Source organism: Pinus tabuliformis, chromosome Q (genome assembly GCF_031772625.1).
Source record: "Pinus tabuliformis cultivar Carrire ecotype Pingquan chromosome Q, CPIR1, whole genome shotgun sequence".
NCBI classification, from domain to species: Eukaryota; Viridiplantae; Streptophyta; class Pinopsida; order Pinales; family Pinaceae; genus Pinus; species Pinus tabuliformis.
The window spans coordinates 491,471,460-491,499,210 of NC_142296.1; the positions used below are offsets into that span (position 1 = coordinate 491,471,460).

The following is a 27,751-nucleotide window of genomic DNA, read 5'->3' on the forward strand; positions in this document are numbered from 1 at the left end:
TCTGGAAGAAGAAAGTTATGTGCAACAACCTCCAGGATATGAAGTTGAAGGTAAACAAGATAAAGTTTACACGTTGAAGCAAGTGCTCTATGGACTCAAGCAAGCACCTAGAGCTTGGTATAGAATAACTGATAGCTACATGATCAAGAATGGATTTTGCAAAAGCAACATTGAGCCTACCCTGTACACAATGGTAAATGAACATTGACAAATTTTTATTGTTTGCTTATACGTTGATGACATGATTTATATAGGTGACTTTGAATTGGATGAATTTAAGGCAACCATGATGAAATAATTTGAGATGATAGATCTTGGTCTCTTGAAATATTTTCTTGGCATAGAAGTTGAGCAATCTGAAAAATGAATTTTTATTTGTCAAAATAAATATACTAGAGATTTGCTGAAAATATTCAGGATGGGAAATTGCAAACCTGTCCCTACACCATTTGCAACAGGTACAAAGTTAAGCAAGGATGATGAAGGATCAAATGCCAATCCAACTCTATTCAAAAGATTGGTTTACCACGTCATGTATCTCACAGCTACAAGACCAAATATTATTCAAGGAGTGAGTTTGATTTTTAGATTTATGGAGACTCCAAAAGACACACATTGGCGAGTAGGAAAAAGAATTTTGAGATACTAGTAGCAACTAGAGATTGTAGAATAATGTATGCAAACATGGAAAAGAAGGATTTGATTGGATATACCGACAGTGAGTTGGTAGGTAGTATGGATGATAGGAACAACACTTTTGGTTATGTGTTTCATCTTGGTTCATGTATGATTTCATGGGCATCTAAGAAGCAACCTATTGTAACACTTACGTCAGTAAAAGTAGAATATGTAGCAACAACATCAGCAACATGTCAAGCAGTGTTGTTAAGAAGAGTATTTGATGGAGTCAAGCAGAACAACATGGATCAACAACAATATATTGTGACAACAGCTCAGCGATTGCACTATCCAAGATAGTGTGTTTCATCAAAAGAGCAAGCATATTGATACTAGATATCGCTTTGTTAGAGAACTTGTGAGCAATGGAGAAGTTCACTTGAAGCCTTGTAAATTTAGTGATCAATTGGCTGATATATTTACTAAGTCATTAGCAAAAGATGTGTTTGAGTTCCATAGAAGAAACTTGGGTTTTGTAAGCATAACTGATACTTAGACCAACAAACATGTTTGAATTGTCATGATTCATGTCTTAGTTTAGTGGTCGTAATTAAAGGGAAGTGTTAAAATAGCTAATTAACTCCCACATGGAGATTGTTCTAAAATTAGAGAGTTGGTTAACTGAGCATTGAGTCATGTGGAGTTAAGTCATAGTTGAATTTAGTGTATCATCGCATGTCAAGTTATTTTAGGCGAGTCACTAGTTGGAAAAGGTTAAAAAACCTTCATTCGGTTCATTGTAATAATCAAATTAAGGTTAAAAAACCTTCACCAGATTCATTGTAATAATGAAATTTTGTGTGATCAATAAAAGAACTACAGCTCGTGTTTTGTATGTGAAATTTGTGTTTTGGCTCTTTTGTCTTGCCAAAACCATGACACAAAACCCATCTTCATGTGAAGAAACGGGTTCCCCTTTTAAAAAAAATAATCTTCGAACAAAAGAGCATCAAAAGAAGGACATCTGTAGCCCACTGATCCATGTGAATGTCCCCATGAGTATTGGGCAAACATTAATTCTTCAAAATTGCCACTGAGGACGACCGGGGCTGCTATTTCTACTTTTCCGGCGCATATGCTATTAAGTTTACAGGTTTTGGTGGCCACTCTTCGTAAAACAAAGCAAGAAACTGTACTCAAATGTGTTATGATTCAGGAGCCTCTCTTGGCACTACTATTCAAAAGAGAAGAAAATCCAGTTTTAAATTTTCGTAACTGCTACCTTCAGCTTTTAATTTTTCATATAACTTTCTTAACAATGATGGCCTTTTCCCAGGCTACACAGCCTCCTGAAAGGCCCCAGTATCATAATTGCTCATACCATAGTAAAACAAATATAGAATATTGTGTTTCTGTTTGTAGTGTTGTATTCATAAATATTACAGATTTATTTTCCACATGTGGGTGACAAAAGAATATTATGACTGTACTAACAAGGTATTGACTGCTAATCCCCATAAAAGTTGCATAAACTATGTTGTCCAGAGGCTATATTGGTTTCTCCAATTATTTTAAAATTTGCTGTAAACAATGAATTTCTGCGGACAGCACTTCTGAGAACATACCGTCCGAGACTATACATATGCTGCTTAAAACTTTTTTGATGGAATGATTAGAGTGGTCGTTTTTGTTAGTGATATGTTATGGGTTTATATGCTGGCTTCATCTTAGTCATCTATTTAAGTACGTGGTATTTGTTTTCCGAATTTATATTGGAAATTTATTTTTACACATGTTGATTCGTTTTAGAATAATCATCTTGGATTTTTGAGAAAATTAATAGATTGAGGTAAATAAATAATTAACCGTACACGAAAAGTTGAATATACATATGCATACCTGTATATATGAATTTTTATTAAAAGAAAGTAAGAACGGACTTTTTTTGATAAGTTTTCATTAAAAATTTTGTTAAATTTTATTATATAAATTTTAATATAGAAAAAAGTATTGAAAATTATAAGATATGTGATTATGATTATTAGTGTTTATATATTTATCCATTATTGTGATTTCAAAATAGATTTCTTAAAAATAAAAACTTAAGGAACTTGCTATTTCCATAAATATTTTGAAAATTAAATTGAATATGAATATAACATGGACAATTAAAAAAAAAATGTTTTTTATTTTTCATACTTTTAATGTTACAAAAGTGACACACTATTTCATCCATGGTATTTTGGATACTAATCAACTCATTTTCACTATATTTTAAGTAATTAAAAGTTTTTACATTAAAATAAATTTATATTGATGTATTTTTAACAATTAATTTATTTGAATCATAAAAAAAATAAAAATTATAATTAATATGGTTTGAATTTTATATTTCTATTTCTTTTCAATTTAATTTTTTAAACATAAATTTTATAATTATTTTTATTAAAAAATATTTCGTCTATATAATATTTATGATTATTTTAATTTAAATACATAAAAAAAATTAACATATTACCATTTTTAAAGTTACAAAAAAATTATAATTACTATAATCTTATTTTATTTTAAATACATGAAAAAATAACATATTACAATTTTTAAAGATATACAAAAATTATAATTACCGTAGTCATTTAAACTAAATAATTAGTTGATGTAGGTAAATATTAAAACATTTATTTTATTATATTTTTGAATAAACAAATATAATAAAACATAAAAATAAGTTAAATTATAACTTTATTTCAAATTATTGTTATTATTATTGATTATAAAAAAAAAATTAATATACGAGATCATATATATAGATTTCAAAAAAAATATGTAACAAGATTTTGAGGAAATAGGTTAACAGCTTAAAACCCAGAGGCATTTCAGAAGAGTGAAAGTCTGCCCGTTATGACGAGTTATTCTACTTGCCGTGGATTTCGTTGAATAACAGTGATGAGTGAACCTGCATTCCTTATTGCAATCAGTGATGGTTGTACTCACTTTGATCATTGAGTTGTGATAGGTTTTCCCATGGTGTAAAAAAACTATAGATACTTTCCCTACTTTATTATAGAAATTTTGAACTTAGGAATAAACTTTGTTACAATACCATGACCTTTTTTTCCCTACTTTATTATAGAAATTTTGAACTTAGTAATAAACTTTGTTACGATACCATGGGTCAGTACCAAGGGTTATTAATACCACAAGCCTAAAAAAATCAAAACTCATTAATTATTTTGAAATAAATCTTAATTTTTGATATGTCAATATTACTAAAAACTTCTAAAATATTACATGGAGAATAAATTTTTACCACCTTTCTAAATCCAATTCCAAAATAAACACATGCTTTGAACTAATTAAATAATTAAAAATTATATTTTATTTTTCAATTAAAAAAAATAAATCTTTTCAAATAAATCTCTGCTAATAAATTATTAAAAATATATATATTATATACCGGTAAATAACAGCCGTCATCCAAATAAAATTAATAACCCGTCGCTGAGTTCCATGGAGTGAAGAGGCTTTTATCGCCAACGTGGAAGCTGTAACAGGCCAATGCGTGGCAATAAGGGCCCGACTCCACACAGTTCATTTGTTATTGAGAGATTCCTCCTGTTGCAGCACCGTCTATGTATCAGCCGTTTATCAAAATTTGACAAAGCCGATGCTACAAAAGGCTGATGGTTTGGAAAGAGAAAAGATGCTTACATGTTAAAACCTGTCGAAGCTTTTCCATCTTAATTTCTGGTTTCTAGTCATTCGTGACCCAATGCCACCGACGACACTACATACAACTGCTAACATTTGAATGAAAAAAAATCTAATGGAATTCTCTACCAGTTATCTAGTTATTAATGTCATAACATTAGATTTATAATATTTAGTCGTCCGACATTTTTTTGGCTTGCCCTTTATTGCACACATGCTGGTAACAAATAACTATATCACTGGTTGTTGAAATAGTGAATTAGTTGCCACTCCTTAGCTGAAATCCCAAGGGGCAGCGTGAAATTGTGAAAAGTTATCACTGCCTCAACTGGTTGAAATCCGAAGTGGTAGTGTGAAATTGTGAAAAGTTATCACTGCCTCAACTGGTTGAAATCCGAAGTGGTTGTGTGAAACCGTGAAAAGCTACTACTGTCTCCGTTCGTTGAAATCCAAAGGAGGAGGAGCACCCCATAGAATTTACTTCAGTTTTGTCATTCTACCCAATCGAAATTCGATGGTTATCAATGGGGCAATTTAATTTTTTAATCTAATTAACCTACTGAAAATTATGTATAAATTTAGATAAATGCAACACTGAAAATTATGTATAAATTTAGATGAATGCAACAGAAAGAAGAAGACAGAGAGAGTAGGGGAATAAAAACATAGTATTTTTGTTTAGCTATAGATGGCCATTGCTATCTTTTCCTCTCAACTCAGCAAAAAATCATCTTAATTCAAGAAACCATGCATAGCAAACCTGTATCCATCTCCTATTTTAGGAAAATGTTTCCAACCTAGCACCTGGTTGCTTCGGAAGCCAAAGGCCTTTCTAGGGGGCTGGCGGTTTTGTGGGACCCTGTTTGGATTAGAGCAAAAGCATATAAATGTTTTGCGAGCATTCTCTTATCAGCCTCTATCAGAGGAAAAGACAGTCCCATTAATATCTTGAATATCTACGCCCCTTACAAGAACAGATTCCCTTTCTAGGAAAAATTATTTGCATCAGAAATTTTTGATATTGAAACATTGATGGTTGCAGGCGATCTAAATGTAACTCTAAATTTGGATGAACAATGGGGGAAAAGCAAAAAAAAAGACCCGCTCGCAGATCGTATCAGATATGAACTTCTACACAGGGATCTTGTGGACATAAACCCTTCTAAATTGATGCCAACATGGGACAATGGAAGGATAGAAGAAGCGTACATTTCAAAAAGAATTGATCGTTTTATTGTACATGTCAGCATTATTGACAGAATGGGTATGCCTTACTCCTCCATTGGAAATGTCTTCATATCAGACCATAGGCCGATATATCTCAGCTGGAGAGAAGAGGGTTTTAGGAAAGGGTACCCTTTTAAATTTAATAAGTCATGGTTAGAAGAACCAGAATTTAATGAAGTCATAACAAGAACCTGGAAGGATTTGTTAGCAAAAGATAAAATACGCCCTTTTTTTACCTTTAGGGACATACTATCCTCTATCAGAAAGGTTGTAAAAGAATGGTAGTTTAAGAAAAGACATCTGAACAGAATGGTCTTTCAGGAAATACAAATGGAACTAGATAGTATCTCTGGAGTTTTGGCTGCTAATACACTTCCATTTAATATGAGATGCCGCATAAAAGAGCTTGAAAGGAAAAAACAAAAAATTCTGAAGCAGGAAGAAGCTTCATGGAGACTTAAGAGCAGGGCGATTTGGCTCAAGGAAGGTGACAAAAACACAAAATTTTTCCATAGGTATGCAAATTCCAGGCGTGAGAAAAATTCCATATGGAAAATAAGTGATGGTCAGGGGGGCTTCCTATTCTCTCAACAAGACATCTCAAAGCAAGCTGTGAGATACTTTGAAAACCAATATAAAAGAATGGATGTTTGCAGGTTTCAGGATATTTTATGGGGCATTGATCTATTCCCACAAATGTTTGATGATGAAAAAAATGAATGCCTTTTCTAGCCCATAACAGAGGAAGAACTGCTAGGAGTTATGAAATCCTTCAAGAAGGATAAATGCCCTGGCCCGGATGGCTGGACAATAGAATTCTTTATCCACTTCTTTGATCTTATCAAACAAGATTTGCTAAGGATGGTCGAAGCAGCGAGAATCTCAGGCAGCATACATCAGATAATTTCCTCCACTCAAATAGCACTTATCCCAAAGAAAATGGAAGCTGAATCTTTTCAAGACTTTAGGCCGATTTCCCTCTGCAATATAACTTTCAAAATCATTTCAAAAATTATTGCTGAAAGGATCAAAGCTACCTTAGCTAGTTTTTTAACAAAGGATCAGCATGCCTTTTTAAAGGGAAGGAATATATTGGATGTTGTCGCCAATACACAAGAAAGCTTGTTCACCATGCTTTCAAAAAAAGCGAAGCTACCATATTGAAAATTGATCTACAAAAGGCATATGATTGTTTAGATTGGGGATTTATTAGATGCTTACTTGCAAAGATCGGTCTGAAATCTAATATAATAAATTGGATCATGGCATGTGTGGAGAAAGTAAACTATGTTGTGATTATAAATGGGATTCCTTCCTCTTATTTTCTAGCAGAAAGAGGACTGCGTCAAGGCTGTCCCCTATCCCCTCTTTTGTTTATCCTAGCAATGAATTCATTAAGTCTTCATATTAACAAAGCAGTCAGTGAAAACAGGTGTTGGCCTATGAAGATTTGCAGAAACAACTACATCTCGCATAACTTATTTGTAGATGATGTGCTCATATTTGCAATGCTATGCAGAATCACTTGGATATGTATTCATGACATTCTAAAAAGATTCCAAAATGCCACTGGTCTTCAAATAAACAAATCAAAATCTATCCTCTTCCATAATGATGTCAATTTGGAAATAGTAGAATGGATATCTGTGTTGTTCGGGATAGAGACGCAGTCCATCAAGAATGGATTAAAATATCTGGGATTTCAGCTAAAAGCAAAGGGATACACTAAAGTGGATTGGCAATGGATAATAGACAGGTACTATAAAAAGATATCAGCATGGGAATGCAAATGGCTATCATTGGCAGGAAGAATTGTTCTAACACAAGTAGTATTAACTCAACTTGTTGTATACTAGGCACACTTATTCTTCCTCCCTGCAAGTATCATCCAGAAAATGAAAAAGATAATTGCAAACTTTATATGGGGTGGCAAATCAGAACAAAGAAAATATCACCTTGCTAGAATGGCAAAGATCTCTATGCCAAAGAGTTCAGGTGAATGGGGACTATTGGACTTGAGGACTTTTGGGAAGGCACTCTTGTGTAAATCACTGTGGAGAGGGATTTATGGACAGGGTCTCTGGAGCATCACAATAAAGAAGAAATATATGGGTGGCAAAGATATTGCACACTGGTACAGATTAGGGAGGATCAGAGCCACGTATGGGTCAGCTATATGGTTAAGCTTTGGCAAGATTGAAAATTATTTTCTAAGGAATTTGGTATGGAGCTTCCAATATAGTAGTAGTATTCTCATTGGAATAGACCCTTTCATGTGTGGACGAGAGAAGATAACTCTACCTAAAAGACTCCTAAATTTCTTCCATAGGAAAGGTTTTTTCACCTGGGATAAACTCATAGCAGTATGGCAGGGCCCTATCCCTCTTTGGAAAGAGGCTGACAGTCTGGGGATGTCTGAGTCTTTGGCAAGGCAATGGAACATAATCAGAGATGGCTTGAGAAGCTGTGGTATACATCGTTCTAAGCTAGAAGATGTTCTTATCTGGAAAGTGCCAAAAGCAAGTGCTCAGGTACGTGTAAAAGACATTTACACTAACTTGATTGGATTAAAGATCGCTCATACCAGCCCAACTTTCCCACCAATTTTTTGGAAATCCGGATGTCCTCCCAAATTAATATATTTCTCATTGCTGGTCTTCTATAATAAAAACCTGTCCTGAGAAAATTTGAAAAGAGAAATTGGCATGGGCCGGGCTTTTGCTTAATGTGCGAATCAACTGAGGAAAGCAACTATCATATGTTCTTCCACTGCCAAAAAACTTCACAATTATGGCATGATCTGGCAGTATTATTCGGTTTCCCTCTTGTGTCTCATGCATCCACACAAGAAGCTTTTGATTGGTGGAGTGGGCAGAAAGATGCGTGGAGACCAATAATTATCATAGTTCTTTGGTGTGCATGGAAGTGGAGAAACAACATAATTTTCAAAGCCAGGAAAGAGCCTCTAAAGGAAATTCTACAAAATATTGTATCCTTCTATGATTCCTTGCCAGAAAAGCAACACAAACGGAAAAATGCCAATCGAAAAGAGCAAAAAGATAATCACTCAAGGATCCCAAGAGCGTACTTTGATGGTGCGGCTCAGCAAAATTCTTGTGGCTGCGGGGTACATATCATAATGGACGAGAACCTTCAATATCTCATTTCATGGAATGGGGGAAAGGGCTCTAACTGCATGGCTGAGGCGATGGCTCTAGCGGGTCTTCTTGCCTTCTGCCTCTTTTTTGATATTCAGTTTGTTACAATTTTTGGGGACTCCAAAATCATGGTTGATCATGTTCTGGGAAAATGCCACATCAGAAACCCACACCTTGCAGGTTGGATGGACAGAATCATGTATTTATGGGGAATCGTGAAAGGATGCACCATTCAACACATTTATAGATCCCAGAACCAGCAAGCAGACATCTTATCAAAGGAAGGTCTTCTATCAGAAATAGGTACCTGGAACATGAAGGTAATATATGACGAGAAATCCTTCTCCATCCAGGATTTCTCCATCCCTGGTACTTAATTCACTTTTTGCTTCTCTCCAGGTATGCACTGTTATTTTGTCCTTCTGCTTTATCTCCTCGAATATGTATGGTTTATGAATGGTCGAGCTATCTCTGCAACAAGTTTATTCTTCAGAAAATCTCATGTGCTGTGTAAAAAGTCTTGTATATGTTAGCTGTGTGACAGCTCAAATCGCTTCCATTCTGGATGGACATCTCATCTAGTTTTGTTTTTTGATACAGTTTTCTCCAGCTTTTTAAAGCTTTATGATGTACTATCTGGTTTCTTTATATTGTCTCAATATAATACAATCATGCTTTTTTTGTTCTGAAAATAGATGGCCATTGCTACAACTCCGTTCACTATCTATTGCGACAACTTTGTTCTCTGTCTGTTGCTGCAATTCCATTCAATTACATCGCTCCAACTCCATTGACAGTAGTGGTTATTGTTGATTCAACTCCATTGTCTTCTTGTTGGAACTCCGTTGCCTATAGCTATTATTGTTGTTGCAACTCCTTTCACTATAGCATATCATTGTTGCAGCTCTCTTGGCTTGTTGCTGCAACTTTGTTAGTTGTTGTTACAATTCCATTGTAACTAGTTATTGTGAACAATGTATTGTATCTATTATAGAGGATAATTCATTTGATGAAATCTTTTGTTTTATATGTTGCAATTTTTTTGCTACTCTGTGGTTTCTATCTATATGGTCAATATTTGTTTGTGGGATGGAAATTGTACCGGTGTATTACTTTGTGCCATGTTTTCAATTTGGTATGAGAGCTGCCATGTTTTTCAATTTGGTATGAGAGGTAGAAAGCACTGCTGCCTCTTTTTGAACATTTCAACTGGAAGATAAGTTGAAATGGTGTCAAACATTACTATGGCTTAGTGACAAGTTCCTATTTTGACTGAGAAAAATTATGAATCTTGGTTTATCTGAATGAGAACAACACTGCATTCTCATGACCTTTCGGGATTTCTCATTGATGTGTATCTAGAGCTGTTGATCATGCAACAAAAATGACTCTAATTAATGTTGAGTGAACTCTATTAAAAGAGAAAAAAAATGGATAAAAAATGTTCTTGGTCTTGTTCATCAAGGCTTAAATGACATCATATTTCCAAAGGTGTCAAGTGCAGAGTCTTCAAAGAAGGCTTGGGACACTCTTGAAACATGTTATCAGGTTGTATCCAAAGTGAAGAATATCAAATTACATAATTTGAAGAGCGATTTTAGAATCTGAAAATGAGATATAGTGAGACTGAATAGTTCTCTTACTTATGTTATGAGCATTGTTAATCAATTGAGACAATAAGGTGATGAAAAATCAGATAACAAAATGATTGAGAAAGTCCTCTAAAGTTCTTCAAAGAAATTTGAGGATGTGGTTGTATCCATAGAATAGTTATATATACTAGTCAAATGCAAATTGGTAATTTGACTAGTTCTTTGGTTGCACATGAACTCGAGATAACATGATATGATGATAATACAATGGAGAATGCATTCAAATCTCACTTGCAACTTACTAAGGTAAGAGGTAGAGGAAGGTCAAGTAATAGAGGAAGAGGAGACAAAATAACTGATCAAAGAGACAACAAAAACAATTCTAAATATGAGGAGAAATATTAGTAGCATCATTTTAAGTTAAGGGGGGGTAACATCAAAACCTGGGAGCAAGGAAATCAGAAGAATGATAAGTCTAATGTATAATGTTATTATTGCAAAAAGGAGGGTCATTTTTCCAACAAGTCCTAGAAGAAGTAGGGAGATTCTAAAAAATAGTTTGCACATATTACATAGGGCTCTAAAAATAATTAGAAACATGTGCTTTTATCATGTAAAGAATAGTAAGTTCAAGGGATGTTTTGTTTTTTGATAGCACATGCAACAATTCACATGACTAGAACATATATTTTTTCCATTCGAGACACTAGTATTCACTTCGATGTACATTCTGGAAATTATTATAAGGCATGTGTTAAAGGTAAAGGAGTGATTATTATATATACTATAAATGGTGAAAGAAGAAATTTTGATGATCTGTATTATGTACATAGTTTAAAATGCATTCTTCTGAGAATTGAACAACTAATAGAGAAAATATACAAAGTGTTCTTCAAGAACAAGGTATGTACAATCATTGATAAGTACCCAAGTAAGTAGTTGATAGAAAGGGTGGAGATGAAAAAGAATAGGATGTTTCCACTTATAATGAGAAATAAATTAACTGACTCTTTGAATGCTTATAAAACTAAGGGTTTGGATGAATCTTGGTTATGGCATTTAAGATATGGTCATTTATATTTTCGTGGTCTAGATTTGTTGCAAAAGAAGTTGATGGTGAAAGGGTTTCCTAATATTCAACAACCAGTAAGCTCATGTGAGAGTTGTATACTTGCAAAGCATCACAGAGAGAAATTTGTATCTAGAGTTTTGTATAGGGAAAAAACTCCATTGGAGATTCTACACACATATTTGTGTGGACCAATGCAAACACGTTCATTGGTTGGTAATTTTTATTTTTTAAATTTTGTTAACGATTACAATAAAAAACTTGGGTTTATCTTCTGAAACAAAAGTCTAAATCTTTTAATGTATTCAAAAGTTTTAAAGTCATAGTTGAAAAGTAAATAGGCAAATATATTAAAGTTTTAAGATGATATAGAGGTGGTGAATATATTCTAAATGATTTCATGGAGTTTTGTTAGTATCATAGAATCAAGAGACCATTTACTACATGTTATACTCCATAACAAAATGGAGTGGCTGAAAGGAAGAATCAAACCATTATGAATATGGCTCAAAGCAAGATGAAGGAAAATAATCTTGAAAATGAATATTAACGAGAAGGAGTTAATATTTGTTTATTTTATATTTTCAATAGGAATCTGACTAGGAGTTTGAAGGACAAAGTTCCTGAAGAAGCTTCAAGTAATAAGAGTTGCAATATATCCAATTTGAGGATTTTTGGGTGTGTGGCTTATGCACATGTACCTAAAGAGATGAAAAGAAAGTTGGATGATAGAAGTAAGAAGTGTATCTTTACTGGATACAATGAGGAGTCTAAGAAATATAGTCTCTATAATCAAAGTGCCAAGAAATATATTATCAACAGAGATGTTGAGTTCAAGGTAGAAGAAGCTTGGGATGGAATCACAAATAAATTTGTTGTGCAAAGAATTTTATTCTCATGGAGATGATGATATAGACAAGTAGGATGTATAAGGTGGAAAATTGATTCGATATACAATTTTTACAAGTACTTCAACAAGGAAATCACTAAGAGTCAACACATTATAGTTCAAAACAACCATAACTCAAGAACATGGTGAACAAACTCGTTTTGGTAGGAAAAAAATAACAAGTTCGGAGGTAAGTAATGAATCAAATCTCATGTTAGCTAGATTAAGGAACATAATTAAATATAAGAATACTAGAAGTTAAGAGAATTATATGAGAAGAATGATGAAATAGATCAAGTTTGAAATTTTGTATTAATTGAATAAAATCTTGTAAAGTTTGAAGAAACCATTAAATAATAGGTTTGGGTAAAGGTTATGGATGAAGAGCCATAGAAATAAATAATACTTGGGATCCTGTAGGTATACTTAAAGGAAAAAATTGTATAGGTGTTAAATGAATTTACCTAACCAAATTGAATGCTAAAGGTTAAGTTGAGAAATAAAACTTCATTCAACAACCCCACATTGATTATAATGAAACTTTTACACCTATAGTGAGACTTGACACATTAAGGATGGTGTTACCTATTGCAACATAAAACAAATGGAAAATGTATTGGATAAAAGTTAAGTTTGCATTTTTAAAAGGATTTTTGGAAGAGGAGATTTATGTGAAAGATCTTGTAGGATTTGAAATTGATAGACAAGATGATAAAGTCTACAACTTGAAGAAATAATTATATGGACTTAAATAAGCACTCTAAGTATGGTACATTAGGATTGATAAATATTGGAATAATAAAGGACCCAATATAAGTCCAAGTATGCCAACCCTATATACTAAGGTAAATCAAGAAGGTAAATTTTGATAGTTTGTTTGTATGTTGATGATTTGATTTTCATCTGAGATCTTTCAATATATGATTTTAAAAAGATCATGAAAACATATTTTGAATGAATGATATGGGGATGATGAAATATTTTGTTCGTATTGAAATAACTCAATATGAAGATGGTATTTTTGTTTTTCAATCTAAGTATGAAAAAGATATATTGAAAAGGTTTAGGATGGTGAATTGTAAGGAAATTGTAACGCCAATTGCAACTTGGACAAAACTCAGTAAGAAGGATCAAGGATCAAGTTTTGATCTAACCTTGTACAAGAAATTGGTTGGAACTCTCATGTAGTTGTCTATAATAAGTCATGACATAATGTTTCCTATAAGTTTAATTTCCATATTTATGGAGTCTTCGAAGACTACCATTTGGCAAGATGGAAAAAGGATCATAAGATATATTACTCGAACAACAAATTATGGTATCATGTATACATCACATCTAGAGTTTAAGTTGAATGGAAATATATATAGTGGTTTTGTCAGTAGTGTTGATAATAGGAAGAGCACATACGTGTATGTGTTCAGTTTTGGATCAGGTGTAGTAGCATGGGAATTAAAGAAGCAATCCATTGAGGATTTATCATCTATTGAGGTAGAGTATGTTGTTGCACCTTTAGCAACTTGTCAAACTATATGGATGAGAATATTCTTGACTAATTTTTTGCATGAACAAGAAGAACCAACACATATATTTTGTGGCAAAAAAGATTTTATTTCATTATCAATAAATCATGTTTTCCGTAAAAAAGTAAGCATATTGATACAAGGTATCATTTCATTCAAGAATTAGTAAACACTAATGAAATTTGTATGGAGTTTTGCAGATTAGAAGATCAATTTGCATATATGTTTACAAAACCCTTGGAAAAGGAGTTATTCAAAATTCATAGGAAAAATATAGGGGTGTGTATGGTGTAACAACATTTTTGATGTAACAACAATTTTTTTCCTTTTGGGTGAAATAATTAAGGGGGAGAATGTTAGTAATAGTAATTATTTCACAAATGGCCAAAATTGTGAAGAGTTACCACCAACTTAACTTGTTAAAATATGAAGGGGAAACATGAAATTGTGGAGAGCTATGACTGCCTCAATTCATTGAAATCACAACGAGCAGCACCACTATATAATTTATTTCATCTTTGTCCTTTTACCCAATTGAATTTCGAAGGGTTATCGGCCAAGGGGATTTTTTTTTTTTAAATCTAATTAACCAACTAGAGATTATGTATAAATGTGCATGAATGAAAAAAAATAAAGAACATAGAAAGATTAATGAAATAAGAAAAAAAAAATTGTTCAGTTGTAGTTGTCCATTGTTGCAACTTTATTCATTGTCTATTGCAAATCCACTCACTATATGTTGTTGCAACTCCATTCTTTGTACTTTGTTGCAACTCCATTCTTTGTACTTTATTGCAACTTCATTCTTTGTATGTTGCTACAACTATATTCTTTGTACGTTACTGCAACCCCCTTTGTTGTATGTTTTTGCAACTCCATTGATTGTAGTTGGTATTGTTGTTGCAATTGCGTTGTCTTATTGTTGCAACTCCACTGGACATAGGATGTTTTGTTGTAGCTCTATTGTCTTGTTCCTACAACTATGTTAGCTCTTACCATTGTTGCAACTTTGTCATCTTTTATTGCATATCTATTGTAACTAGTTGTTGTGAAAAGAGTATTGTATTTATTATAAACTACAATTCAATTGATGCAATCTTGTGTTTTATATGTTGCAATTTTCTTCATACTTTGTAGTTTTTGTCTACATGTTGAATATTTGTTTTTGAGTTGGCAGTTTTATATGTGCATTTTTTTATTCCCTCTCTCTTTCAATTAGATTGTTTTTAGGGAGTTATTTCTCTTACATCTCTTTTATTCCTTCAGTTTAGAGAAGAAAAATGGGAATTAGGGTCATTCTTATTTGGAAGAATACCTTATGATCACAGATAACTACACATTTGTCAACAAATAATGATAATGAGATTGAAATTTTCTTGAATTCATCCATATAGAAACTTAGTCAACTAGGCATAGATTCCAATACACACATACCCATCAATAAGGTTGTGAATGAATTTGGTGAGAAGTTATCATTTGAGACTCATAATATTTCACTCAGTCAATGTTTAGGATTCTTGTATTGATCTAGTGCTGATGGGGAAATGAGTTGTGAAGATAAATGCTAAAAACCTAGTGCAATCAGTGATATCTCATTTCTTTGGAAACAATTCTTAGATACCAACATTTGTGCCAGGATCTCATCCGAAGGTTCAAGAAATGAATAATCATATTCATAGTGAAGAATCCAACTACATACAACCAAAAAAATTCCATTGGCTACATTTTGGATCAACAACTTCCAAAACACATAGATCTCCATAAATATTCATCTATCCATGAAAGGGATTTTTTCAAAGTGAGAGAAATTGATTCTGCCATAATTACCACTTGATATAAAACAAATCAACTCAAAATATGAATATGATACATTGTGATGCAGTTATTATTGTTAGGTTATGGCCATCAGTTAACCCATTGATCTAAGACCACATTAACTTTCCCTTTTAATCTTTCCTCTTTGAATGATCAACATTGTTTGAAGAACTATCATTCAATAATAATTGGCCCCACCAGCCTGAATAGTAGATTTTATATATGTAATCTAAGTATTATACATTTTCCCCCTCAACTTTACTTAAAATTCAATATTAATTTGTTGAAATTCCAAATGTTAGTTGTATAATCTAGACAATTTCAGTGTTTTAGGAGTTTTTCAAGTGTTAAATTCATTCATTTACTAAAAAATAATGAAAAATCAAAATCTTGCAAAAATTGTATTTTCACATTTGGACTAAAGAAGCCACATTTTAAAAACAACATCTAACACTTCAAAATATCGCCATGGATAGAAACCAGGCGCAATTTCTATTATTCAAATCTTGTAAACAAAACCATTCACAATGCGAATAACACAAAACTATACGGAGTAATACATAATATTTACATGGTAAAATCATGACAACTTGTCAAGGAAACATCCATAGGCAAGGAAATTAGGGTTTTATTCTTCAGAATAAATACTACATTTATGCTTACCATATAACCTCATCATGTCATAGATCGTATATGAAGTAAGATTATTTACAATAGTTTTTGTAACAATATTTTTGGTTCATAAAATCGAATAACCATAAAAACATTCACTGGAGTAAACTTAAATTTACACTTACATATTGTTGTCATATTTTAACAATCTCCACCTTGATAAAAAAAATTGTAATGCCTTACAAAATTCCTATCACCTTTTCTGTAAAAAATAGGAAGAAAGACACCACCACAACTTCTCTATTAGCACTGGTTTTGTAAACATTCCTAGACAATTTTCTCAAGTGTGAACCTTTATGAGATCTACTCCACCTCCATCGATAACTTGTCTTACAAAATGGTACTTTATATCAATATGTTTGGTCTTGCTATGGTAAACTAGATTTGTAGCCAAATGTAGCACACTTGAATATCATAGAATATAGTTACACTATTATGTTTTATCCCAATTTCACCTAGAAGCCCCTTTAACCAAATTGATTCTTTGCAAGCATGTGAAACAACAATGTATATTTCTTATGTGGTGGATCATGTAACTAATTCTTGCAACTTCAACATAAAACTGATGGATCCCCCTAGAAGAGTAAAGGCATATCCTTAAGTGGACCTCCTCTTTTCCAAATTACTTGCAAAATATGAGTCAACATATCCAAAGACATAATTTTTACAACCATTAAACCTGATACAAAAACAATTGGTGCCTCTAAGATATTGAAACACCCATTTCACTACAACCTAATGTTCTTTTCCTAGATTTTCCACGAACCTACTAACAATTCCCACTACATTTTGAAATATCATGTTTAGTACAAACCATTGCATGCATCATACTTTCTACTGCATTAACATATGGTACATGAGACATATACTTATTTTCTTATTCATTACTAGCAAATAAGGTGCAAGAAAGCTTAAAATGGGAAGAGAAAGTGATATTAACTGGTTTCACATTTTTCACCTCGAACTTTCTAAGTGTTTTCTCCACACACTTCTGCTGTGAATAACTATGCTTACCATTTTTTTTGTCTTTATGTATTTTAATTCCCAATATTTTATTTTTAGCTCCTAGATCCTTCATATCAAACATCTTATCCATATAAGTATTCAACATATTGATATCTTCCATGATTTTACTTACAATGAGCATATTGCCAACATAAAACACTAAGATAATGAATATGCCATTAAATATTTTAAATTACACAGAATGATAATACTCACTTTTAGTATAATTTGGACTCAACATGATGGCATCAAACTTATCCTACCATTTCCTAGGTGACTGCTTTAGGCCATACAATTATTTCTTGAGATTGCAAACTAATATTTTGTTGCAATGTTAAATAAAAACTTTTGGATATTCCATGTACATCTCCTCATCTAAATCTCCATGCAAGAATTTTGTTTTAACATATAATAGTTCTTACTCCAAATCAAGCAAACAGATTAGTGCTAACACAATGTGAACAAAATTAAGTTTAACAACTGGTGAAAAACATTCATGGAAATAGGGCTCGTTTATTTGGGCTTTGTCATATCTAAAAGTGGCTTGAAGATGGACCCTAAGGATTTAAGAGCAATTGTTGAATGCCCTTCTCCTAAGAATATATTTGAAGTTATATTTTTTCATAGTTTGGCCATTTTTTACAATAAGTTCATCAAAAACTTTAGTTGGATGAGCGCACCAATGATAGACACCATAAAGAAGGAGAAACAACCATTCCAATGGAATGTGAAGCTGACAAAGGATTATAATTGCTGAAAAAGAAAGTTATAGATTAGTCGCTCTGATGTTGACAGATTTCAATAAACCTTTTCAAGTAAAGTGTGATGCCAACGGTGAAGAAATTAGATCCACACTAAGTAAAAAGATGAGAATCCCATTACATATTTTAGCAAAAAGTTAAATGAGAAGAGTAGGAAGTACTCTTCCTATGATAACGAGTTTTATGTTCTGGTCTAAGCATTGAAGCAATGACAAGAATATTTAATGTCAAGAAAGTTTATTTAATACATAGATAATCATTCCTTATAATATATAATGCAATAGCCTAAATTGAGCTAAAAACATGTTAAATGGATAGAGTTTTTACAAAGTGTTACTTTTTTTAAAACATATTAGTGGACAAGCTAATTGAATTGTAGATGCCTCAAACGGAAGGAGATTGATAATGCAGGAAAGATGGATAGTGGTAATGGGATTCAATTTTATGAAAGAAGTGTATGAAGTTGATAGAGAATTTAGAGACTTATGAAGCATGTAAAAACCCAACAATCAAGGATAGAAGCAAGTGTCTTGAATACATGTTGCAGGATGGGCTAATGTTTAAAAGTACCCAACTTTACATTCTAAAATGTTCAATGAAAGAAAATCTAATCAACAAGAAGCATAGTGGAGGCTTAGGTACACATTTTCGGCATGATAAGACATGAATAGTTGAAGCATTTTTATTTTTGGCCAAGGATGAGGACTCGCATTCATAATTTTGTAAAAAATTGCAAAGTTTGTAAACATGCAAAAGGAAACAACTAAAATATAGGCTTTTATACCCCAATACCAATTCCCAATAGGCCCTCGGATTCACTAAGTATGGAATTTGTGTAGGGATTGCCAAAAACAAAAAAAGGTAATGATTCCATTTTTGTAGTGGTTGATAGATTCTAAAAAATGTCCCATTTTATTCCTTGCTTTCAAATCAATGATGCTACCCAAATTGTTAATTTTTTTTTGAAAGAAGTGGTAAGACGACATAGAGTACCTAAGAGCATTGTTTCAAACAAAGATACTAGATTCTTGGGACATTTCTAGAATAAATTATGGAGAAAACTTGGAGCGTAATTTATTTTTAGTTCAAATTATCACCCTCAAATTAAGGGACAAGTTGAGGTAGTAAACAAAAACTTGGGAAATATTTTAAGAAGCTTAGTTGGAGAGCATCCCAAATAATGGGAATAAATGTTAACTCAAGCAAGATGTGCCTATAAACAATTCTCCAAATAGAGGTACTCGTCAAATTCCAGTCGAAATTATATATGTAATGCATCCTAGAGGAGTTCATGAGCTCATAAATTTTGGACGAAATGTTCAAAGGAGTGTTGAAGGGGAAGAATTTGCTACAGCTATGCAGGAAGTTCATGATCAAGTAAAACATAAGCTATAAGAAAGTAGCCTCAAGTAGAAGAGAAGAGCAAATTTGAAAGGGAGAGAACAAATTTTTGAAGTTGGTGAATTAGTCTTAGCACATTTGAGGAAGTAATGATTTCCCTAGGGTGAATAAAATAAACTTAAACTCAAGAAAATTGGACCTTGCAAGATCCTTAGAAAATATTCAAGCAATGCCTACGAGATAGAGTTTCCACCAGTTATTGACGTCTCTCCTATTTTTAAGTTTGTAGACTCGTATAAGTATCAACTAAATGAAATAAGTCAACTAGAAGACAATAATATAAACAAATATATTCAATCGAAAAATAAATTACTAGTAGCAGAACCTCTACAGCCTAAAAAAATTGTAAACACAAGGTTTGTGATGAACAAAAGGGGAAAATGGTATTATGAATATTTGGTTAAGTGGAAGAATCGTTCATTAGAAGATGCTACTTGGAAGACTTCTACATTACTACAAGAAAGTGGTAGTTCAGTTGGAGAACCCATGGCCAAGAGCCCATGAACAATTTGTTCTTTGGGAGTATGATGCATGGGCATTGGTTAGATTCTAGTTTGACCTATATAAGTTCAAAATAATTTACTAGAGAAGTTGGTTCCTCAATTGTAGAATTATGTAAATTAGGGGAATTTAGTTTGAATTTCCAAGCAATCTTTATTAATAATATTTTTGTTAATTTGTTTAGGATAGAGGCTCGAGGCTAGATCTAAAGCCAATAAATTGGCCCATCTTATCCTATTCTCTAGGATCTAGATGAAACATAATGTATTTATTAGACTTCAAGCTAATAAATAATGTTGGATTTGGTGCGCATAATAAAACTTGTAGCATATATTGTGTATTGATGTTGAACACATTCAATCCGTGTACGAGTTATTCTATAGCATTAAAATTCCTCCATTCCATTTTATTTTGTATTTGATCGAGATATCCTAAGGGTGCAATGGGAATGTATTCAGTCGTTGAGTTTTTGAAATAAATAAAAGCCTATTATAAGCCTAAAATCAAAGCCTATATATACATTAAATTGAAAAGCAATCGCAAGTTTGCACCATAAGTACTCACATTCATCACTGGCCATTGTCACAAAATTCTTACTCCTACCACCTAATAACTTATACAACCCTTGTTGTGCTAATACCGTATGCAACCCTTGTTGTACTAGAAGCTCCCAAATTTTTAACTTCCAAAATTCATAATTGCTTTTCCCATTAAATTTTTCAACTTCAAATTTTTGATTTCCCATAATTATTTACGTAGAATCTTCTCAAATGAACAATTTAAATATGTCTTCAAGCCCCTTTCTTATTAATAAAATTCTATTTAGAAAACCCCTTTTTCAAAAAATATATTTTCTTTAAATAGTTCTCAAACCCTATTATAAAAATCCCCTTTCTTATTAATAAAAATCTATTCAGAAAACCCCTTTTTCAAAAAAAATATATTTTCTTTAAATAGTTCTCAAACCCTATTATAAAAATTTCATTACTTGTTACATAAAACCTACTCTGTTTTTACAAATCCCTAATTATTTAAAAATTTGTTCTCCTAAAAATATTTTAATAAAAGGATTTCTTTCACAATTTGTTTCCTTAAAGTGTTTTCCTTTCTTCAAACAAAAAGTTTGATTCAAAAAAATGTCACTAGGTTTTATGCTTAAAGAAAATTACGTAGTGTCCTTATGAATTCAAGTGCTATGGTTTCATCCAGTATTTGACGCACAAACTGGATTGGACACTTCCAAAGAATATTTCAGCGTTTTCGCTTCTTCTATGCTCAAAATTTCCAAATCTTCAAAATGTGGGTCTTAGTGTGGCTCCAATAAAAAATTGGCTTGATATATTTCTCTTGTATGCAAGATCCTTTAGAGATTGTTTTGATGCTTCATTAACAAGGGCTTCAACTTTTCTTGGGTTTGTTAACGGTTGGGTCAGAATTGGCTTGATATATTTCTCTTGTATGCAAGATCCTTTAGAGATTGTTTTGATGCTTCATTAACAAGGGCTTCAACTTTTCTTGGGTTTGTTAACGGTTGGGTCAGAATTCCACTGGTGGTTTTTTTTCTCTCTACTGCATGACACAATATCTTAGGGATCCTATGCAGTCATGCACTCTTGGCGATGGATCCTAACTTTTTATGCTGATTCATTCAGTTGTAGCACCTATTACTCAATTCCCAATTTCCAAAAAAAAATGCATCACTTTTGATCTAGTTCAACTATCCCTCTTCAATTTGTTTTGACAAAATGTACTTCTATGAAATGCCACACCGGATGCGTGTCTCTTTGGTGAATCACTGATGAATGAATGAATTGGTTGATTTTCACCCTATTTGTTCCTCTCTACACGTCTGAAGGAATCTCTTTTCACTATGCTTTGAAACCACTTGTTATTCAGAGTCTGTAAACAAAATCAGTCACGACCAAAATTACACATAATTATGTACATAGTAGTACACCAAATTTATATGGTAAAACCATAGTAACTTTTTAAAAAAACATCCATGGGTAACAAAATTAAGATTGTATTCTTCAGGAAAATAATTACATTTAGGCTTACCATAAAACCTCATCTCTCTGAACATATATGAAATACGCTCCATTAAAATAGTTTTCATAACTATATTTTTGGTTCATAAATTGACAAATTGCAACAATGTTTATTTTGAGTAAACCCAAATTTACATTTACATATATTTGTCATATTTTAACAATTTTTTTTTCTTCTTAGCGGTTTAAACCTAGAATGGTGCACAAGGGCCCATTGGAGCACAAAAGTGTATGAAGAGCTACAATATATGGTGTTGGCGATACATGATGAAGTTATGATTGATAATGACGGTGGTAATGTTTTTGAAATTCACAATATTGGAGGTTGGGAATGTAGAATTTTGTAACTTGCTGAGTGGCATGTAATCCATTCTCAGGGAGTAAGCATGATGTTGTCAAGGAAGGGAAGTAGAGGGTACAAATGGTATTTAACAAAAGTTGGGTAAGTTGGGTTTGTTAAGGCATATAGCGATGTAGAGGGTACAAATTTCCTTTAACGACTGATGGGATTGTTAAGGTATAGTGTTATGATTCTTATTTTGAAGTTGAGCATTTCTAATGCTTTTTCTATTTTTTTGTATAATCACTATCACTATTTTTCTTGTGTAGTTGTTAGCTTAGAGGTAGATTTATACACACACAAATATACAACATGATTTATTTTTCTTCCTTTATTTTCTTTTTTCTCTTTCTATTTTTATTTTTATTCTTCTATTCTTCTTTTTCACATTTTTCTAAACAGTAGACATAAAATTTCCTCCTACATGTTTTCTAGCTAGGATTCTGTCTTAGATGCCTCTTCTTTTTTTAGGGCTCACATGAATTGAGAGTAGTCAATCACATCCAAAATTTTCTTCTTCACCATTATTTTATTAGGGGCTTCTTGTAAACCTTAAGCCTAAACCATTCACTAATAATGGGATTTATTCCTCATCTATGATTTTGATTTTTAACAAGCCATTAACTTAAAAAATTTCAACTATGTATGTTTTAATTCATCTAGTCTTGATTTTCCCCTTGAAATCCTAAAATTTAGATTAATATGGTAATGTCTAGTATCCTTTCTTGAAAATGTCGGGTTTGATGCATTTTTTATACCATTTTTTTCTTTATAGCTAGAATTTCTCTATGTGGAAGAGATTTTGCACCCTTTGTTCATCTAATGCATTAAGTTGTTGTATTGTTTTTTCCTATGTACCTAACAAATTGATGTCCTACTTGGAAGCTACCCTCAAGGTAGAAAACTCAAACTCAATGGAAAACATTCCTTTTTCACCATAAGCCACCTCATAGGGAGTAATCCCTATAGTGGCATTCCATGTGGTAATAGATGCTTATGCCACTTCTATCAATCTGTTGGCACAATCCTTCTTTCTTAAGCTAACTATCTCCTTGAATATGCTTTCCAACTCCCTATTGATTATGTCGACTTTTCCATTGCATTGTTGATGGCAAGGAGTGGAGTTTTAATGTTGAATGTGGTGCTACTTAATGATCCACTGAATTAGATTTTAATTGAATTAAGTACTTTGATCAGTGAATACTTCCCTTGGAAACCTAAACTTGTAGAAGATGTTTTCGCTCCATAATTCAATTACTTTTCTCTATATATTTGTTGTAACTTTCTTGAGTTTAATCCATTTGGTTAAGTAATTAGTGCATACTAAGATATATCTCTTTTTAGTTGATGGAGGATTTATAGGCCCTATAAAGTTCAAACCCCATGTTTCAAAAGGTTACAATGACACTTGTGGGTAAAGTGGCATCTCACTTATTCTTGTGGGTTTCCCAATCCTTTGAGATTCATCATAGTGAAAAGTGTATCTAAGAACGTCTTCATATAGGATAAGCTGAAAGTAGCTAGCCTTCAAGATGCTGTAAAGTATCATTTTTGTAGCATATTTTTTTCCACATGATTCATCATGACATGCATGGAGGATGTAATGCACTTCATCCTCCCTCACACATTTCTCAAGATCTAATTTGATTATGGCTTACACAAACATCTTGTAATCTAACTGTAATGCGCAATTTTCCTTACCAGTATGCATCTTTCTCTATAAGAAAAGAGTGAAAGAAACCTCTCTATTGTCAGATAGTTAGCTATGTCAGAAAACTAGGAGGTATGTATTGAGATGGAAAAGACATGTTCATATGGGAATTAACCATCTATCATTTCCCCATCTACAAGATTGGTTAGTCTTGATAAAAAATGCAATAACATTTTGACTTCCTAGCTTGTCAACTATAGTGAAATCAAATTGTTGTAATAATAGAAGCCATCTAATCATTATTCCATTAATATCATGCTTTCAGCAGTTATCAGTTATTAGATGGAATCATGGTATGTATTTACAAATACCTAGTAGGCAATAACATAATGTCTAAACTTCTCAATATTATAAACCAATGCAAGGAATTCTTTTTTAGTTACTCTGTAGTTTCATTTTAAATTGGCAAAAGTAAATAGAATAAGGCATCTTATTCTATTGTTGTCCCAACATTGCTCCCACTAGTATATTCTAAGCATGAGTATGAATATGTAAACAAAGATTCTAGTTGGAGCCTTGTACGATTTGTGCTAATGTGAATTTTTATTTTATGTCCTCAAAATATTTTTAACATTATGGAGTTCAAAAAGATTTCTTTCTCTATGGTTAACTCATACCAATTATATATAAATTTTAAAGTTTTCTTTCATTAGTTATTATGTTTGCTAAGTTGTGTGAGTCTGATATGATTGCACACTTAACTTTTGGCTTGAGAAATCATGTCCTAAGGGCATCTAAGTCGTCAAAATCACTTGGGGATCGTACTCATCCTCGGCCACACCATCCCTTAACATGGCTAGATTTTTTCCCGTGGAATTTGGAACTAATAACCTTCACATCACAAAGTCCATAACAATACACCCCATCACCATCTATTCTACACCACATGGGCAAATTTTCGTTCATTATTATTATTTTTCTTAATATTCAATTTTAATGGTTGTATTTTTATAATTAAAATATTTTAAAAACTAAAATACTTTATTTTTATATATCATACTGAGTAATCAATTATACCGTATTGAATAATCAATTGAAATTTAACCTTTTGATTAAAAAGAAATTTATTTTATTTAAAACTTAACGATTATATATATGGAATCTTTGTTGAATTAAACATATAATATTTAATATTTTTAATAAATAGAAAAAATATAATTTTAAATTAGTAATTTAATATATGTATATTTATGAAAAATATCTTAACATTTTTTTGTTAACATAATAAATCAAATTACATTTTTGGTTGATGCATAGATGAAAGTATGTATATCTGAAACAACTTTCATAGGCAAAATATTTCCTGAAAATAGAAAATATCTGAGAATGTTCACTTTGTTCCTAAATATTAGTTGATCCAAAGTGTTCACCTGTTTTTAAGTGAAAGCATAAATTTATAAGTACAGTACCAAACAAATCACAACCCAGAGAACAATTACAATTTCAAAGAGAGCCTTTTGTTTTAATGGACAGGAGGGGCCCCTCTCTGAATGGCCTATGATAGCATTCGTAGTGTTCCCCATTGGTTGTTTTCTTTATCTTCTATTGGCCCAAAATCATTTGAGTGCCCTCTTTAAAAAGAGCGTGTGCGTGTGTGTTCGATCTCTGTAGACTGACAGCCTGGCATGTTATCAAAGGAGTTTCTTATTAACAGTACATCCTTTAACAAAGGTAAAAGTATATGGTTGCCCCATCTTTGTATCTCTTTGAATTAGTTCATGACATTCATGACCAACCTAGAGTATCCAAAATTAATTTTATATATATATATGTTTTATTTTAAATTTTTAATTAATTAAATTGAAAGAAAATTATATAATATTAAAATGGATTAGGATTTTTTTTTAATTTTATCTAAAAAAATATATATTTATTTACTTTGTTTAAGTTAAATATTCAACTTAAAAGTTTGCATCAATGTAAGTTGACCAATTAACATAGTTATTCTTTTTTTTTAAAGACCGAACTTAAAGAAATTTACTCAAATACATTAATTTGTTTAGTGAAAAAAAAGTAAATCTAATATATTATATATCATCAGTCTATTTAATAACTACCAAAGAATTATCATAAATTTATAATAGCCGAAATCATTTTCCCTTAAATTTTGTATTCACTCTCAACCTTCACACAAAGCAGCCTTTTCTTCTAAGATGTTTTTAGTCAATATATTGCAGACAAATATGAGGATATTTCCTTTGTTGAGATTTCCCATCCATATATAGAAGATCTTCACAAGCTAATGGTAGAGAACGACCTGATCTACCACTCCAATGGGTTGTGGCCTCACAAGTTGGATCTTTATCAATGGATCCACTCTAATTGGACCAAATCCTGAAGGGTTCTCTTTTGTTCAAAGGGCTTCTTCATAGTTGTTTTTTTTTTCCGCAAAGAAGGTTATCAGAATGCTTTGTCTAAGGGATCATGCTTATGGGGAAAAGTGGGGTTCTTCATGTCCCCTTGGTTCTTAGACTTTGACCCCTCTATGATAGTAATCACAAAGTTCCCCATTTTGGTTCAACTTCCAAAATTTCCAACTCATCTATGACATCATTTAGTGTTTACAAGCATCAGAAACACCCAAGGTCGATTCCTAGCCACAAATCTTACGCAAGGTCAAAGTGGAGTTTATACTTATAGTTGGATTTGTGTATAACTAGACATAAGTAAAGACTTTCTTGAAAAAATCAACCTGAAAGTAGTTGATATCGACTAGACCTAGTTCTTGGACTATGAGAACACGGCTTTTCATTTTCACCTCTTCCATAAAAAAAGATACATATAGAATTCCTACATCTAAAAGTCAATAAAAAGGAAGACTAAATCTAAGGCTTGGAAGCCATGTAACACACCCCCTACACAGGAAGAGGACTACTCTTCTTTAGATGAATTAAATGATGACATTCCCTCTCAGATGAGGACTGTGAGGAGAGTAAGGAGAATACAGTTTTAGCAATTCGAAAAGAAATAATGAGTAATATTGTTTTGTTGGGATCAGTAAAGCGAGATCGCAAATCGGTTTCCTTAGAATTTGATAAGGGCGTATTAGTGTCTTGTCAAGAAATTCTTTAGCAAGCCTTGGTTACTCTTTTTCCAAATGGGGTGTGAAAGTAACCAAAAAGGAAGGGAAAAAAATGTATTTGAAAACTTGCCCCAAGTTAGATGATACTATTGTTTTCTATTAGTAGTTTACCTAGATGTATTCTTACATTTTGGTTTTGGTCTTTTTGTGAAAACTCTTCCTTCAGCGTGTATTGTAAACTCCATGTAAACTCATTTTAACTAAAAAAAATCCTTTACAGGAATTCAAAAAAAAAAAAACTAATAACCAAAATGATTTCTTTAAAGTTAAGGGCAGAAATCTTGGTTAAGTAATTCTCTACTTTACATTTGAATAAAAATTTTGAAGAAATAAATATTATAATTTCTTAAAAATAACAGATTTATTATTTTGTGAATGATTTAAATATTTAGAATAAAATATTTTAGTTATTTTTTTTTAATAATAAATTTGAAGTGAAAGATAAATTTACATTGATTTTAATATACTATATATTAATTTTATGCTAATTATAAAATGATTTACATATATCTTTCATATTAAACAATATATTATTATTGACATATTTTAATTATAATGCAGTAAAAGAAATATTGGTTTAAAAATAAATATTCAACCTAAATGTTTGCATCAATCTTAATATATTTAA

The 27,751-nt window shown here is 32.0% G+C and overlaps 1 pseudogene; it reads left to right on the forward strand.

Annotated features, from left to right (window-relative positions):
* The first annotated feature begins 8,695 nt into the window (after positions 1 to 8,695).
* LOC149220322 (putative galacturonosyltransferase 13) overlaps positions 8,696 to 27,751 on the forward strand; it is a 39,906-nt pseudogene continuing 20,850 nt past the window's right edge.